The sequence below is a fragment of the Pelophylax lessonae genome (genome assembly GCF_965119305.1).
Source record: "Pelophylax lessonae genome assembly, chromosome: 12".
Lineage (NCBI taxonomy): Eukaryota > Metazoa > Chordata > Amphibia > Anura > Ranidae > Pelophylax > Pelophylax lessonae.
Genome location: NC_138779.1, coordinates 109,085,842 through 109,105,034, shown reverse-complemented (window position 1 = coordinate 109,105,034; position 19,193 = coordinate 109,085,842). Strand labels below are relative to the sequence as shown.

The window sequence follows — 19,193 nt, the reverse complement described above, 5'->3', positions numbered from 1 at the left end:
CTCTGGTGACAAACTCTTCTTTTTATCCATTAGCAATGTAAAAATACCTCCCTGAAGAAGACCACTGCCCCTGCTTTATGGTTGAAATGCGTCGGAGTCAATATTCTGTAGTATCCATTTGTAACTATGCATGGTGTTTTCTTCCCTGTTGGATATGATTTTATCAATATTTTTGTAAACCAGAGCTCATACTTTTATTCTTGGAAAACCTATTTCATAACAGAATTGTAAAATAAAAGAATCTGTTGTACTTTTATGAATACCTGTCCTTTGGAATGAATTGCTGCTAAAAAAAACCCTGTGGAAATATTCTCTTGTTTTTCTTTAATGTTTACTGGGGTGTGCAGCATCCGAAAAAGCTCCTAGTGCAATTCCCTTGTCTTCAAAGGAACTGAATTTATTCTCTTTTGAGAAGAGGAGATTAAGGGGGGATATGATCAACACGTATAAATACATAGGTGGTCCTCCTTATAGTGACCTTGGTGTTGAGTTATTCACTTTAGGATCATTACAAAAGACAAGGAGACACTCTTTACGTCTAGAGGAAAAGAGATTTCATCTCCAAATACAGAAAGGTTTCTTCACAGTAAGAGCTGTGAAAATGTGGAATAGACTCACTTGAGAGCTGGTTCTTGCCAGCTCAGTAGATTGCTAAAAAAAAGGCCTGGATTCTTTCCTGAATGTCCATAATATAATTGGATACAAACAATTATAGGTAAAGTTGATCCAAGGAATATCTGATTGCCTCTCGAGGGATCAGAAAGGATTTTTTTTTCCCTTGCTGTAGCAAATTGGATCATGCTTTGCTGGGTTTTTGCTTTTCTCTGGATCAACTGCGGGTACAGGATTGTGTATATGGGATTGTTTTTTTATTTTTATTGATTGAACTTGATGGACCTGTGCCTTTTTTTCAACCTAACTATGTAACTATGTACTATGTAATTATATAATGCTTTATTTTTATTTATTTTTTATTTAAATCAGCCCATCACTTAATACAGCGTCTCTTGGCCTGGGTCCCCTTAACAGTTTATAAGTTACTTTATAAGAGAGCTCAAGAACATATTAGTGATGCTGAACAATTGTGATTATTATCTGAACTCCTTGACATGACAAGGGCTAAAGCTGGCAATACACTCTACAAGCCCTTGCACCATATAGTGGATGGGAAATCTAAAAGAGATTGTACAATTGGATTGTATGGTTATCGTTAGAAAAACAAACATTACTGAATTCAAGAAGGCAGTTATAATTAATCAGCTTTTTAAAATATATTCAAAGCTCTGATAACAAAGTAACAGAAATCACATGACACGTTGAGGAAAAAAACTTCAAGATGTTATAGAAATACGAGTTCTGTTGCCATAAGAAGACGAAAGTTAAACACTGGCTGATTGAGATGACTTGAGAGGATGAATATGCAATGCAGCAACATTGGGTACTTGCCTGCTATGGAATGACACAAACTCATCAAACAGCAAGCACAACATTTCACCAATCTAGAATGACCATTTGATGGAATTTCTGTCACTCTAGTCAATAATGACATCATAGTACTTAATCCGCACCGACTCAACACAGGGATTTAGGTCACTGATAGAAAAGGAAAAGGGACAGTGACAAAACAAGTGACCGTTTATGACATTTAAAAAAAAAAGACATATCCACAACGTACACACGGATGCAGCTTCATTCTCCTATGCAGTCCTGGGTAGCAGGATAACAAGGGGACCCTTTGTCCTGATTGTCATGTTGCAGAGTTCCCGAGTCCCCCTCTACCCACCAAAGTCCCCACCGCCATTCCCTCTAATCCTCTGCAGTAGAATCTTATCCCCTACCTGCATATCACATCTCACTGTCATACCTTTCAGCCAAAAGCCTTGCTGGATCCAAACAGGGATTGAATCAGCTTTTTTTCATGAACGCTGGTGCAGTCCCTCCCTCCTCCACTTCTTTCCCCTAACCCTTCCAGGCTCAAAATGGATTAAGATACATAGGGTTATTTCAATGCATGTCACCCCTTTACTATGGGTAAGGGAGGGGGGAGGGGGGGTTACACCACACTACCTCAATCTACTCTAGACCAACAGCCCCCCTGCTCCCCTCCTTCATTCGCCAACCAATAAAAAAGTAATTATGTGTCATTCTATATCATTCCTGCTTCCCACACTTTTTTTTATATATGCTCCTCCCTATCTAAAAAGAAATCATTGGCAGGGTTGAACCGCATACGACACCCCCCCCCCCCCATAAGACTGCCACCCAGTAAAACCTACAATGAATCACCGGTTTACAAATCTACACTGTAATTTGAATGTAATGTATAGTACACAATGCTGCTGTGATACTATGACACCTGGCTAGAACAGCATGCATCAGCAATCAGGGTGCCCTATGACGGTGCATCAGCATGTAATATAGTCTTGTGTTTGCGGCACACACACACAGCACAGAATTGCTGACAACTTGACAAAACAACTGAATTGAGAAGTGACATGTGCTGCATGATATGTGTACAAATACTGCACTGCACGACGTCGGATAAATTCCCCCCACTATCGTAAATGAATAATGTATGGAAGGACCTTAGCGGATCACACTTCATCAATCTCGCTTCTCGATACTGCAGATAGAAAAATCTCGGCATCTCTGTTACCCAACAATTCTATTAAACAGCTCAGCTGGCAGCGCAAACATTTATATGCCAGTTAGTGGATAATTACACGGTATGCTTGGATCCATCCCACAATAAATCTTGGTTGGATTCATAAGCATTGATACAACTCTGCCCATCGCCAACACGTCCTGTGCTAACTCGTGATGTAGACCTCCCCGACATCCCTGCATGGAAAACCCCCCCATATTATCATGCAGCATGCGCCAGGCATAAAAAAACACAGCATGGAATAAGGAGACAGATTAGGATGGGGAAACCTTCAGGGGTCACGGTCAAGGTTTAACCCCTGGGACACGCATCGGCTAAGCTAACAAAGCAGGAGATGCAGAATATGACAATGTAGGACATCATCTCACAATGTAGGACATCATCTCACCTTGTAGACACTGAATTTAAGAGCTGCAGTAGTCTTCTCTTAGCCTCTGCATAGTTACCGCTTCAACAAATCTTGGAATGGCATTCCTCTGAGTAAATGACATCTATATATGTGTCAGGATCCCCAGTCTGACAATTCTTCTACTCTTCTGCATGGAAATAATGTCTTTTTTTTTTGCAGCCAGGTACTTTTTGCTCCTAGATCTGAGTCATCCTTTTCTGAAGATGTAGAGAGAAATCAGCTACATACATCTATTGGTGTAGGTATGGATCTGTGTGTCGGATGGAGGGTGAAGGGGGGGTAGGGGGGGATGGGTAACTGGGTATTGCAGCTTGCTAAAGTCTAGGTACTGTAAAGTCATCTGTGCCAGGATTCTGAAGAGGACCTGTCTGGAGCAGCGGGAGGGAGCTTCTCATAATTATACAATCAAAATACAAGGATGGAGGTTTAAAAAATAAATAAATACAGCTGTCATTTCAAGGAATGGAGGGGAAGGAGGGGAGGTGGGATGAAAAGGGCAGACTGTGTCTTCTGTGATGAGCAGATCGGAATAGTGCGAAAAGGCATCCGCAGCTCTGCAAGGACCAGTTAGGAGCCTGGTCTATCCTGAGATCCCCATTGTCTTTCCTCTACATAGCTTTTCAGGAGCACTCAGTCTCTTCTGTGAGTGGCCAAGATTTCACAATCCCCTCTCTGACCCCCTCCCTTCTCTTCAGTGTGATGTTAGAGGGATCTCTCTTAAAGGGACAGCACACGCTGCTTCCCATTCACTGCATTGAGCTGTACTGGTTACACCTGCCACCCATGAGGACTGCAGTGGGGAGCAGCGATGACTAAGGGGCTCATTGTGTACTAATGTGCATGTGTCTGCTCTGTCGCAGGATTCCCAGCATCCCTCCCATTCCTGGAGAGTAAACAAGGATGCTGGACATTTATTCATTGCTGCCAGAGGGGCTCTACACTTCTAATCAGCTGTGAACTATAGCCTAAAGCAAGGTGTCATGCTACCTGTCACCATCCAGCCTAGATACATAGCATTTATTGCAGGAGCATAGGACATTCCTATTGAGATGACGTATAATCCATTACCGAAATATCTTTTATTAGATCTGTTCGACCTATTTTAACCACTTTACCACTGGAGGATTTTGCTGTCTTACGTCTGGGCCACTTTTTGCGATTCGGCACTGTGCGACTTTAACTGACAATTGCGCAGTCATGCAACGCCGTACCCAAACGAAACTTATGTCCTTTTTTCCCCACAAACAGAGCTTTCTTTTGGTGGTATTTGATCACCTGTGCGATTTTTACTTTTTGCGCTATAAACAAAAAAAATAGCGACAATTTTGAAAAAATAACAATATTTTTCACATTTTTTTTATATGAAATTCCCTATATGAAATCCCCCCCCCCCCAAAAAAAAATGTAAAAATCTAAATTTTTTATCATTTTAGGCCAATTTGTTTTCTGCTACATATTTTTGGTAAAAAAAATTGCAATAAGCGTATTTTGATTGGTTTGCGCAAAAGTTATTGCGTTTACTAACTAAGGGAAAGATTTCTGTAGTTTTTGGTGTTTTTTTTTTTAACGAGTAATGGCGGCGATCTGCGATTTTTTTTTTGCGGGACTGCGACATTGCGGCGGACAGATCTGACCCTTGACTGACATTTTTGACACTTTTGGGGCTACCAGTGACATTACTACAGTAATCAGTGCTATAAATATGCACTGTTACTGTAAAAATGACACTGGCAGGGAAGGGGTTAATTTTATTGGAGAGGGAGGGGTTAATGTATGCCTGGTGCATACTGACGTGTGTGGGGGGAGGTCACTGAGTGACACAAGGACAGATCGCAGGTTCAGCTATGCTGAACCCTGCAATCTGACCCTGCCTGTCACTTAGGAGATCCGCCGCTTGTGTTTACAAGCGATTCCCCGACAGCGGCGATCGCCGCTGCTCCTCCCCTGGCCCGACTCCCGCTGTGACTGAATACAGCGGGAAGGGGGAGTGTCTGCCGACGTAGGTCGTCAGACCTACAAGAGCCACTTTGCCGCAGTACAGCTCTAGTGAGCAGACAGCAAGTGGTTAAACTTGCGGCCCAGGGAGCAGACAAAATAGGCAGTTGGGCTGCGGTTTTACCACCCCTCAACCAGGTGGAGGGGGTTGCACACAAGCTGCAGCAAAAACGATACGTTTAAGTGAATGAGGCTGCACCAAAATCACAAGCAATGCATGAGGTTGAGGCACAGCAGTACAGGCTTATAGGGTGAAAACAGGCATTTAGGAGCATTGCACCAATACCGTCTTTCTACCGGCGAGTACGAGTACTAATACTGTCAGCCAAGTACTTGCTGATACCAATTTACCGATACCTTTGCGGTGCAGTTTGAGCTTATACAAAATGAATGGGCTCAAATCGCACTGCAAAGAATCGTAGGCATTGCGGTGCAATTCCTGTCTGAATCGCATGTGGTTTCCTGTATGAACCCAGGCTGAAGGCACTATGACAAGCCTGAGTTCAGACAGGAGTGGTGCGTGCAAACCGCATGACATTCCTGTTCAAATCGCATGCAATTTGAGACGGATATCTTAACAGTGTGATTGGTACAAGTACTTGTGCAAATACTCAGCAACGGCATTGGTGCATCCCTACCTCGCAGTCGTCTATCAAACACACTCTGAAAAACGATGCACCAATGATCGCTTTTCAGAAAAGGCAGCATTGACTGCTGCATTCAAAAACTGGCCCTTGTTTATATGTATTTATTTGTCAAAGGGGTTCTTTGTGCACTTAGGGCTCATTTAGGCTTGTGGCTGGGGGGGCATTAAAAACATTTTAGGCTGCAAAGGTAACACACAGGGGTGTTGACATTTATTAATGAACTTTTAGTAATAAGTTTGCACTTTATGTTATATATATTTTGCACAGTAAATGGGATAGAGTTGTTTGTTATTGTTGCACATTTACTGTATATACAAAGTTTTATCTTAAAGTGAAGTAGCTGTGAATAGGTTGGATGAGACTTGCTTCCCTCACAAATGTGTATTTATAATTTTGTGCATGATTTAGTATTCTGAATTTTATTTACAGATTTGGTCAAATATTGATGGAGTTGATGCATCTACATTTTTAATCTGTTGCTAGTGTTTGTATTCAGGCACATTGTTAATTGTGGCTTTCTCATTCATTTTATTCCATTTATTCTAGTCACTTTATTTTCAAGTTATTAGTTATTAGTTTAAACACATATTTTTCACTAAGCGCGGAGGTTTATGCATAAGAGTGTTCACATGTTGCCGTCTCGATCCTCTCACAGCAAAACGATCGCCCCTGTCATGTGGCAGTAATGCCGCCGAACATAACCTACTTAAACAAATAGGGATGTGCCACAAATGCCCTGCAACCACATGCAATGTATACAGTTGTTGTGGCATTTACAGTGTTAAGATAGGTGGACAGGAGACATATCGTCTCCTCACTGCCTGTCAAACACCTCTAAAAAGCAGCCTGAGCATGGATTGCTTTTCAGAGGTTCAGCAAAATGGCTGCATATGTAAATGTAGCCGAGCATGAGTGACATCACTTCCAGGTACTGTCTGGCGCCAGATTAAAAAAGCATTCAAAACAGCGTTTTAAATGCTTTTAAGTGCAGAGGAGGGGTTTAGATCCTTCCCCAAAAGTACCTATCAAAAAAATTAATTAAAAAACATTTTTTTCAAGTGTACAAAAATAACGGCCAATATCGGCCGATACCGATATGCATTGGCCAAAATATCGGTATCAGCAACGAAAAACTGATATCGGTCGATCACTAATCTAAAACCATTAATAAAAATGTAATATACTGCAGCCTACCAGTCCTTAAATGTGGTGGCTGCAATGGCTTTTTCCTTTATTTCCATCTGGTAATCTGGCCAGTAACACTTTCTGTCTTAGGCCGGCCATAGACAGAGTGAACTTCTTTTCTGCAACCACAGACAGTGTTGACAGGGGGATCCAGCCCATCAAGCCATTATGTTCGCCCAGCGGGAGGGCAGGGGAAGTCATCCTGGCTGGGAGAGAACAGTGATTATTGCTAGCAGCTATACCAGCCACCAGCCTATACCAGTGATAATCACATGTAAAATCCAACAGGCTGGTTGTACCCAATCAACTTGGGTAAAACCAGCCTGCCCATAAATGGTTTGAATCCCGCCCAAGATACAAACCTTCAATGGCCGGCTCTAGGTTGGTTCCTCTATCTACAGAGGAACACTGGAGACACCCTTGGACAGCAGAATTGCATAGCTCCCAACTGTCCCTGATTTCAAGGGACTGTCCCTGATTTCGAAATAGTCCCTCTGTCCCTCCTTCCTCCTCATTTATCCCTCATTTTGGTCTGATCAATATAGCTGTATAGAAAGTGCACTTTTTATCTTTCAAAAAGTGTTTCCCAGTGCTAAACCTTTCATCCAATTTCTCAATTTCTGCATTTGTAAATTCCAGGAGGCAGCACTCTCTCTACATCATGAATGATTATTGTGAGCTGAGGGGAGAGGTGGTGGTAGGGGAGGAAGAAGGGACAGAGAAAGATGCCAGGTGTCTTGGGCAGTGGCGGAACTATCAGGCCCTGGCTTTCCACCACTGTTGGAGGGGCCCCAAGAGGCAGGAATGGAGCCCACCAAAGTGCTGCCTGCATGATGATCCTCTTCAGCTGGGGCTGAACAGCCTTAACCCCAGGCAGGAAGTGACTCTCTGCACTGAGCTGGTAGGCAGCCGTTCATTTCCCTGGGTTGGTATTAAGCAGGGAGCGGAGGAGAGCTGAATCTGAGCTGGAGCTCGGCACTGGAGGGCGGAACCTTTACTGGGGCAGAAGCAACGAGGCACCGGAATGGTCTGAGGAAGTTGGTGATGAAGGACATGCGGAGCTCTCTGACTGCTGCTTTTCCCTCCACCAGGAGCCGGTTGGACCTGTGGTGAGCACTGTGGTCCAGGAGAGGAGTGTCCTGGGAGAAGGAATCAGCAGGATCACTGTGAAGGAGGGCAGAGTGGGGGCCACTCTCTTCATACTGCCAAGTTAGTGTCCCCAGAACAGGGGATCGGGGTCCCTGGGTGTTACATGGAGCATCCCTGGTATGAAAGGGAATCAGGGTCACCAGGTGTGCCATGGGGAATCAGAGTCACCAGGTGTGACATGGAGTATAGGGGTCACCAGGTGTAACAGGAGTTCGGGGTCACCAGGTGTGCCATGAGGAATTGGGGTCCCTGGGTGTGACATGGGGGATTGGGGTCCCCAAGTGTGACATGGAGGTACATCAAGGTCCCCAGGTGTGACATGGAGGAACATCAGTGTCCCCAACTGGGACATGGAAAAACATCAGGGTCTGACATAGAGGAACATTGGGGTCACTGTTTATGACAGCATGACATGGAGGAACACGGGGGTTTCTGGGTGTGACATGGAGGAACATCAGGGTCAGTGGGTATGACAGCATGACATGGAGGAATATTGGGGTCCAAGTGTGTGACATGGAAAAACATCAAAGTCCCTGGGTGTGACACGGAGGGACATTAGGATCCTCGGGTGTGACATGGAGGAATATGGGGGGTCACTGGGTATGAAAACATAACATGGAGGAACCATCAGATCAGGGTCACTGGGTATGACATAGAGGAGATTTTAACCCCTTCCCCTTTTTTTTTGGGGGGGGGGCGCAAGTAGCTGGTCTTGCCTAGGGCGTAAAATAGTCTAGAACCGGCCCTGCCCATAGCAAGCAGCTTGCTATGGGGGCACCAAGCAGGCTCCCTCCTGAGTTGCTGCTCTATGTGTCCATTCACACATGGAGCATGGCTCAGCCCCACCCCACGACACTCTCTTCTCATTGGCTCACTGGCTGTGATTGACAGTAGTGGGGACCATACTCCCGCTGCTGTCTCAGCCAATGAGGAGGAAGAGACCTGGGAGATCCGCTTCTCTCGTGCACAGCGCTAGATTAGGAATAGGCTCAGGTAAGTGTAAAGGGGGGGGGGGGGAGAAGGATGCTACACACAGAAGGTTTTTTCCTTTATGCATAAAATGCTTGAAGGTAAAAAACCTTGAGCCTTTACAACCACTTTAATACCGAACATAAATGTGAAAGAAGATGCCAAATCTGAGTTGTCACCAGAACAGAAATAAATGAGAGATCTTCAAATGGTAACACTAGTTCTTGTGACCCTGATGACAACCAGGGATTAACTTCACCTTGGAAGGATTCCCTCCCACTTCCAGTTGTGGTTATGGGAAATTCCTCCAATATGATATAAATAGAACAAAAATAACTAACAGGGATTAAAAGAGATTAGAAAACTGTTTTGGTTTGGGTTCTACTTTAAACTAAAATGTATTAACATATGAATATCATGTAAGTTAATTGACAAGGTCATGTATTTTCTCATAACTGTAGTAAGTTGAGAATTTTGTAGTTATAGTAATGGAAGGAAAGAAGCACGATGAGTTATAATGTGCAAAGTGCAGCAACCTATAGTATGCAATCCTATTCTAGTTTACAGTAATCATGTGTTACGAGTTCATGTCTGATTCGTTTCTTTGCGTTACTGCATGTAGCACATCACCCTAACTCGTGTAACTTTGCATTGCCTTGTTGAACAAGGTCTGAAGGTTTCAAATGAAATTATTGCTGTAAACTAGTTTGATTTTTAATGTCCTGTGTAAAAACAGAAAGGTCCAAAGGCAGCCTCCGTGCAGGAGAAATCTATTTTACTGCCCAAGATTGCAGTGACCTTGGCTTTTATTATTATAGAACTGGGAAGAAATCAGGTCACCTTATTGAGAACTAGAATTACTGTAGAATAATTATATAGCTACCAGGTCAGTTTATTTAGGGTTTGTTAACCGCAGATGAGGACTGAAATAAGGTCACCTTAATAGACCTGGAGCAGCTCACCTTTTTAAAGGTTATAAATGCAGGACAGAAATCTGGTGACCTTCTTACAGTTTGTAATAATAGAAGGCAATCAGGTGACCTTTTTTTGAAGGATAGAGGTGCTGGAGTAAAATCAGGTCATTTTCTTGAAGAGGATTTCCCATATAAACAAATCTGAAAGCTGCTTAAAGCGGCATTAAACCCAAAAACAAAAATGTAATATATGTAGCCAGGTGCTTGGCTAGAGACAGAGAGTGAATTAGGACACTGTGCTTGCAGTGCTTTCTGAGCTCTCACTAGACTTCAGGTTGAATGGGTTAAGACTACCTGACCTCCACCCTCCAGGGAGAACTGAAAAGCAAGGATTGTGCACTGTGCGTAGTTCAGAAGAGGAGTCATGCTGTGGAAGTCAATAGACAGTTCTTAAAGAGAGACTGTTATGAGGAGGACAAAGATCTGCCTTTTCCCAGGTTAAAGACCAGATGACTTCCTCTTGCTTTGAGGGGAACCAGAGTGTGCACATCGATACTCCTGAGTGCAAGCCTACAAGCCTGGGCCAGAAATCAGAGCGGCATTAACCAGTGTGCTAAAGACCAGAGTCGCTCCAGGCAAACCCATAAGCGTGCTGACACATAAACAGCGGGACATGTATTGTTACAGCGGGCTGTATAGCTGGAATTGGTGAGAAGGCACTGCTACCACTAACCTGCTGCTACTAACATATATATATATATATATATATATATATATATATATATATATATATATATATATATTATTAAAGGGAAAAGGGAGGAAAACATGGGGTGGGGGGAAAGGAAGGGAAGGGGGGAGGGAAGGGAAAAATGAAGGACAAAGGAAAGGTATTAGAGGATTGGTGGGACTTTGAATGAGACTCCTGCCTTGGGTCTCCATCCCTATGTCTACTTTTACATGTAGAGCACATAGTGCTCAAAAAATGTTTGGGACTTTGTATGAGATGTGGCCACTGGGCACATGGTGTTATATATGATATTGCATATACCTGGGCTGGTAAGCACAAAACAAGTATAGAATCAATTAACATCATGTGTTTTTAATATTGTATAAATTGTATTGTATAAATGGCAGTTGACAACTGCCATTTATACAATATTAAAAACACATGATGTTAATTGATTCTATACTTGTTTTGTGCTTACCAGCCCAGGTATATGCAATATCATATATAACACCATGTGCCCAGTGGCCACATCTCATACAAAGTCCCAAACATTTTTTGAGCACTATGTGCTCTACATATATATATATATATATATATATATATATACTGTATATACACACTATATTGTCAGAAGTATTGGGACGCCTGCATTTACATGCACATGAACTTTAATGGCATTCCAGTCTTAGTCTGTAGGGTTTAATATTGATTCTGCCCACCCTTTGCAGCTATAACAGCTTCAACTCTTCTGGTAAGGCTGTCCACAAGGTTTTGGAGCGTGTTCAGAAGTGCATTTGTGAGGTCAGGCGCTGATATTTGACGAGAAGGTCTGGCACGCAGTCTCTGGACTAATTCATCCCAAAGGTGTTCTATTGGTTTGAATTTAGGACTCTGTGCAGGCCAGTTAAGTTCCTCCACCCCAAACTCACTCATCCATGTCTTTATGGACCTTGCTGGGTGCACTGGTGCAAATCATTTGGTGGAGGGGGGATTATGGTGTGGGGTTGTTTTCTGGGGTTGGGTTTGGCCCCTTAGTTCCAGTGAAGGGAACTCTTAAAGCGTCAGCATACCAAGACATTTTGGACAATTTTATGCTCCCAACTTTGTGGACAGTTTGGGGATGGTCCCTTCCTGTTCCAACATGACTGCGCACCAGTGCAAAAAGCAAGGTGCATAAAGACATGGATGAGTGAGTTTGGGGTGGGGGAACTTGATTGGCCTGCACAGAGTCCTGACCAAAATCTGATAGAACGACTTTGAGATGAATTTGAGCTTAGACGTCCCAATACTTTTTAAAATATTGTGTATATTGTCAAAGAATGTAAAATCCGTGCTCGGTGTAAATAAGGAAAAAAAGCAGCCACTTAACAAACCTTGATACCAGTTAGTAAATAATAAATGGAAAACACACAGCGCTCCTAATAATGCAACAATATACAGTATATCATTCAGTTGTACAGAAAAAGTGTCCATGTGCAAAGAAGAACTCAATCTTAATAAAGCAACACCAAAAAAAATCAAAAACAGTCCATAAGTGCAAAACAATCCAGTAAAGGAATGATCTGTGCAAAGTGAAAGTAAAGGGATCCATCACCAGCAACACCCTCATGCTCAGGCTTCTTATCAGATGTCCAGGACCATAAATTATAATGGTCAAACAAGCAGGAGCAAGTTTATCCAGGAGGGTAACTGTCACATGGATCACAGATTGTATAAGGAAGACTCACAATGATAAAAAATGAAAACTCCCTTAGGGAAACCCATCATAATATAAAATAATTTATTACAAAAGATGGCTACAGTTACCTTCAAACAAAACAAGCAGTATTTGTTTTGTATAACAGAAGAGTAGCAGGCTGTCGGCTTTAGACACTACCTCTGGTTAGCAGGCGGGCGTTCGTGATGTCGTCACTGCTAGGCCAGTTGCTGACGTGTTTCGTCATCAACAAGAAGCCTTTGGAGGATGGGCCAAATGGATGACTCGGCCCTTTCTCCAAAGAAGTCTACCAGTGGTAGTGTTTGAAGCCGACAGCCTGCTGCTCTTCTGTTACACAAAACAAATGCTAGAATTGCAGCCATCTTTTACATCATGATGGGCTTCACTATGGAAGTTTTCCTTTTTTTATCATTGTGAGTCTCCCCTATACAATCTGTGATCCATGTGATGGTTACCCTCCTGGATAAACTTGCTGCTGCTTGTTTGTCCATTATAACGTATTGTCCTGGAAATCTGGTAAGAAGCTTAAGTGTGAGGGTGTTGCTTGTGACAGATGCCTTTACTTTCACTTTGCACAGATCATTCCTTTACTGAATTGTTTTGCACCTATGGACTGTTTTTGTTTTTTTTGGGTGTTGCATTATTAAGATTGAGTGCTATTTTTCACAAGGACAATTTACTTTTTCTGTACGACTGAATGTTATATATATTTCTTAAACTGATTTATAGTTGTGTGCAGGATATCTATTTTTGTGCTCTTAATAGCATTTATTTGTTTGTCAGAGGGGTGGAGGTTATTCACATAGCTAAGGTAAAAGAACAGAGTACCCAATCTACCAAGTGGCTCCTGCAGGGGTAGCGCTTCCAAGTGGCTCCTGCATGGGTAGGGGCTCATCCAGGATATCTCTGTTCTGAGCATAGACAACCATGACAAAGATCTAGAAACAGCCAACATGGATCCTGCTGCAGCCACCAAATGTTGTCAAGAGCAAAAAAGTCAACTGTTATCGAATGTGGTGGTTGATATGCCCGGTGACAACTGGACTGAAAGGTAGATCTGACAAGCAGTGATAACATAGCTCCTGATCAGCGAGTGTTCGTACTGGACACACCTAAGGTATGTCACAAAAGTGAGTACACCCCTCACTTTTTTGTAAATATTTTATTATATCTTTTCATGTGACAACACTGAAGAAATGACACTTTGCTACAATATAAAGTAGTGAGTGTACAGCTTGTATAACAGTGTAAATTTGTTGTCCCCTCAAAATAACTCAGCACACAGCCATTAATGTCTAAACCGCTGGCAACAAAAGTAAGTACACCCCTAAGTGCAAATGTCCAAATTGGGCCCAAAGTGTCAATATTTTGTGTGGCCACCATTATTTTTCAGGACTACTTTAACCCTCTTGGGCATGGAGTTCACCAGAGCTCCACCAAGGTGTTAGCCTCCAGTTGACTAATGAGATTGAATCTCGCCTGGTTCAGCTAAGTGTCAGATATCAACCCAGAAAGTTCAAGCAAGGCATTGCCAGAGCCTGAATTGGTTATTTCAGCATCTGTGACATCCTCAGTTTTTCCTCTCTTCCTTTTTCACTGATGTAGGAAAGCTGGAGGAGAATCTTGTGAAAAATGCACCTGTGCCAGTTAACTATGGGTACAGAAAGCTAAGATTCTTCTCTGGGAAGACTCTCACACCCACGGGGAAGATGACTTCAAAACCTGGATAGACAAGGCTGTGCAAGCTGTTGAAGAATGGGAGGTGCCTGACGTCGCGAAGAGATAGAAGGTAATTAAAAGGCTGCAAGCACCAGCCTCAGATGATATCCGGAACCTAAAGCAAGACAAGCTCAGCTGCATAGCGGAAGAATGCTTGGAAGCTCTCTGAAAAAGTTATAGAAGTGTGGAGAACTATGCAGACCTGATCTACCTCTTTGAGCACGCCTATCAAGGAGAGGGTATAAGCTGTCATAAAACTTGGGATTAAATACTTCCCCGCATCATTTCATAATGTCATCTTCCATCAACAATTATCATAAAGGGTTTGTACATTTCTTCAGGTTAGGCACATCGGTAGATCAGCACATAATGCAAATTGCTTCCTCAGGACCATCTATATTCTTTAAAGAAAGAATGACCTAACTAAAGAAACATGTATTTATATACAAAAACAGCTATGAAAATAATCCCAATCACAAATTTTAATGCAATGGCATTCCCTCATGGAGCTGGTAAATTGGATAACAGATGGTGGTAGCCCACAGGCCCACATGAAATTAATGTCCTGTATAACTTAGTAACTTCACAATAAGGGAGACTAGCATAAGAGATGATAAGTGATATCACAGCTAAAAGCAAAAAGATATTATGAAACCTGTTGAATCAACCTCAAGAATTATTACCAGATAAACGAAAATCAGCATAGCTTGTATCTCATATAAGGACAACAGGGGAAGTTAAAAAAACAAAATTCCAATTAACAAGGGGTAGCGTCCTTTAATAAGGAGATTACCCTCCTTAGTATAGTAAATAATATTACACAAATTTCTTTAGTAGCAATAATTTTAAAAAAATTTGGGTTAGGCCACAGACTCCATATAAGTATTTACAGCAAATACCATCCCCACCCAACAAGTGTATTTACTTACTTGTACAGTAATCCCCCGCTCCATCGTGGTTCAGTTTTTGCGGTCCCGGTAATTCGCGTTTTTTTTTGTAATGTTATTTTACTATATACCGTATTTTCCGGCGTATAAGACGACTGGGCGTATAAGACGACCCCCCTATTACATGATCTACCGGTAATACTTATACTTAGGTTACCTTGGAGATATTATACTCGGCGTATAAGATGACCCCCCATTTTTGGGGGATTTTTTTGAGGTTCAAAAGTACGCCAGAAAATACAGTAAATCATTAAAAATGAAATATTTTTGTGTTTTCCATAGCTCTTGCTATGTCTCTTAGTATATTTTATGTGTTTAAATGAGTTTCTATTGTTTTAAAAGTGTGTTTAAAGACCTTAAAATGCAGTGACAGTAAAATAAACATGCCTACAATGCATTTTAATAGGGTTTTTCTATTTCGCGGAATTTCACTTTTCGCGGCTGGGTCCGGAACGTAACCTCCGCAATGGAGGGGGGTTTACTGTAATGGCAAACATGCAGCCTCAAAAGCCTGCTAATCCAGCACAGGTACATCTCTCATCTAACCATCTGGAAGATAGTCAAAAGACCAACATTGAACAAAATAACCATTCTAACATAATAAACATAAAACAAGCCAATAGTGTCCAACACAAGTTTCTACCCTCACCTTCAGCATAACGCAGCCCTTGCCCAGATCGTTGCCCTGTTACAGCAAACCTAGCTGATGCTCTTTATAAAGGCCCACATTAATGGCACCAGGTACAACCAGGGACGCCGCAGCTGCATGTTGCACGACGGCCATAACATTGTCTGCTCCACATCCGCATGTGCATTCACAGGCACGCATGCGAACTAAAGGCATGTGGGGACATACGCAGAGCAAGCTCCCAAAGAGTAGAACAGGCAAGCCTCCCAGATTAGTGCTTATCCTGTACATGGACCGTGCCTCCACCACCTCATCTCCAGCTCCTTCGGCAGAAAAGGGAGGGGAGAATATATCCCTTCTAGATGCCCAGGTGGAAATCCATGGTTTGTATCAACCTTCTAACTACTACTTTGCCAGGACAGTTTGGTGAGGTAAAATAGGTTGAAAAATAACAGATATAGTGGCAAGCCTACCAAGTGAAAATAAGGAAAAATTACTAAAAAAAGAAAACTAACACAGCCACCACATTTAAGGTGGTCATATTTTAATCTTCTGTCTATTTTAGATGCTCATGGAAGAAAACACATTACAGCCCAGCTTCAGGCCCTATTCACATCTGAGCATATTGGAATTTCAGGCATAAATTAGCAATTATGACTGTATTTCCGTAAAGTGCTAAAAATGTGCTAAAGAAATGGGCATTATTTTGCCACAGCAAAAAAAAAAATAGCAAAAACATGCTATTTAAAAAGGTGCCAAAGTCAGCTCAGAGAAATAGTACAGCAGCCACTTTTTTGTGATTTTGGAATGAAGGACAGCCAATTAAAGTGAAAATGTGCAAATAAAATGTGCCCAAAAAAAAAAGACAGGAATTCAACATCATCAAACACTACCTAGAATCCAGAAAAGAGTGTTTATGGGCCCGGTTCCTAATTTGGCTTTTGTAAACTGGTTTAAAATAATCCAGAAGCAAATACACATATGTAGGTCTGGTTTTTAACCTGAGATCAAACTAGCAAACTATATAAAGTCCAATATTCCTGATATGATAGAGTTACATTTATAAAACATGGAAGAATAAGAAAATAAAAACCAGATAGACACCTGGCATGCTTGAATTAAAAGGTGCAGAAGGCTAATGGGACGCATCCTAAGATAAATATACCTGGGATTCATATCAAATTTGGTGTCTATCAAATTGTAATATCATTCTGTTCAACAATATGTCAGTTGTCCAATTGTCACAAAAAATACAGATATACAGTAATTTGAATATTTGGCATTAAGGGAGTGTCTGTGGAGCATAAAACACTTAAACAAAACACCCCTTCAGCAAAAGATGTCTGCATTTGCAAAGTAATTTGTACTTTTAAACACATTTTATTTTACTGTTTCTTACTGTTTGTTTTGTGATATATTTTCTGTGAATGTTTTATTTTCATTAAAAAAATATTTTAAAATTGTTTAGCTGAATCTCTGAAAGTTTTAATCAAAAATGACAGAAAAGTACCTCTGTGAGGGTCACACTATTTTAAAACTGTTACTTTCCTGTATTATTGACACAGCAAGTGTCACAGACATTTTTTAGAGGTTAGAACTGCAAAGGTATGTGTCTCCATTAAAACACATAGTGGCATCTGTGTGTGTAAAGGGTTACCTGCAGAGTTAACCTGTTGACAATTAGAGCATTGCCAGTGCGCTGGAAAATCTCTGCGCAGGCTTAATGTGGAAATCGTCACAGTCTGTTGGTAACATGGCGGGACCTGTGGTGTGTGCATAGGTGTGCCAGGTGTGCCTGGGCACACCCTAATCCACCCCTGTACATTAGTGTAGCCGAGCCAGGTATCCCCGGCTATGTATTAACCTCCCCCGCTGGAGCTGCTGCTGTACATAGCGGTTGTTCTTGGTAATGACAAGACAACAGGTTGTGTTGTTGTAGAGCAGGCTGACCTTCGGTGGCTACTCTCTCTTGCTCTCTTGCTCCTACTGCCGCACAGGGAGAGCAGCATGAGTGTCTGCTGTCTCCTCCAATCTCTCTCCTGGCAGTGGGAGTGTTACAGAGGGGAAAGAACAGAGTGCAGTGCTTCTCCCTCCCCTCCCCTCTGCATGATGTACTACAAAAGATTAGGAGAAATGTACTACACAAGGGCGGGAGTGCAATGAATATCAATGGAGCTTCAGATTTAATGGCCACAATTCCTTGGCCCCAAGGAGGAAAGGGAGACACTTTTTTAGGAGGATTTCACAAGATAACATACTGAGGACAGTCTAAGGGCCATTACATACACAATTTTGACAGTGCTATTTACACATGATTCTGCATGTCACATAGGGCATCCCATACACTTCAATGGGCTGCCCTATGCACATTTGTCACCCGAAATGACGCTTCTGCTCAATTTCAAGTGACAAGCTTTACTCAATTTTTAAAGGCATAGTTTGGTGTGCGACAACCGTGGCAGAATTGCATCACGTTTGGCAAGCTATTGAAGGATAATGGCACCAATATGTGTGCTGAGGGTTGTGCTGCAATTTCCACGTACTTTCAAATCTCAGGCAGAATCGCAGCAATTCTGCCCATGATTCCAAATTGCAAAGTGTGAATGGAGCCTAAAGTTGGATTCTAGAGAGTAAGGACCTGCCGCCAGAGGTGTCTGCATGCATGTATCCCAGAAGGTTGAGAGACTGAGTTGCTGTGGACCTTTCATTTGTGTGGTGACCTGGAGTTTTGTAGACCCAATACTGGGTATCTGTGCCATCCCAGGGACCATGGGACTGAGTCACTGAGTGTTATTTGGAGGTACCAGAACCCAAGCCAAAGGGACCTGTTTTCGTGTGGGCCTACTGCCTGGGTGAGCCAGTCAAGAATACATCATGAGGACCAAGAATTCCAGAACCTGCTGACCCACAAGCCACTGGGTCCAGATTAGTCGCCTGCCAGAAGTGGTGAGCTGAACTACACATCTTAACCTCTTACACTTACACACACACACACACACACACACACACACACACACAGATATATATATATATATATATATATATATATATATATATATATATATATATACTCACCCTAATGCAATAGGCTTCGCTCACCTATAGTGGGGGGATAGTTCTGCCTAGAACTTAGAGCTACACTAAAAGACAGTATTAATGGAAGCAGCACTTAGAGATAAATTGGTACCTAATATTTTTTTTTAAGTAGAGACTCTTTCTTTTCCTTTGTTTTTCTATCCTTTCTTATTTTTCAATCGTGTCTGATCTAGTGGGATACAAGAGAATGACAAAGGACAATCTGATTAAGGTTTGCCAAGCAAGGCAGAAACAGATAGCAGACCTGATTTGTGATCTATATGGCCAACATCCAGGCACAGCAGATCCCGGAGTAACCTGCTGGAGAAAGAACTCTGTCTTTCCCAGGTGCAAGTGGTTCTGGTACAGCCAGGTGAGTTTACAGCACTATATATTTACTGGGACAATGAAAATCTGTACAGAGAGATTCTGCTCGCCAAAGGC

At 42.2% G+C, this 19,193-nt stretch overlaps 1 protein-coding gene across 2 annotated transcripts in view; it reads right to left on the bottom strand.

Annotated features, from left to right (window-relative positions):
• Positions 1-3,223, bottom strand: part of CACNG7 (calcium voltage-gated channel auxiliary subunit gamma 7) — a 228,721-nt gene extending 225,498 nt beyond the window's left edge. Inside the window, exon 1 of one of the 2 annotated variants that reach the window (XM_082273697.1) lies at positions 3,054-3,223. The gene's annotated coding sequence lies outside the window, so the exon portion shown is untranslated. Of the gene's footprint in view, positions 1-1,864; positions 1,986-3,053 lie in introns of those variants that run through there. The other variant, XM_082273698.1, reaches the window with a different exon arrangement.
• Between the last annotated feature and the right edge of the window lie 15,970 nt (positions 3,224-19,193).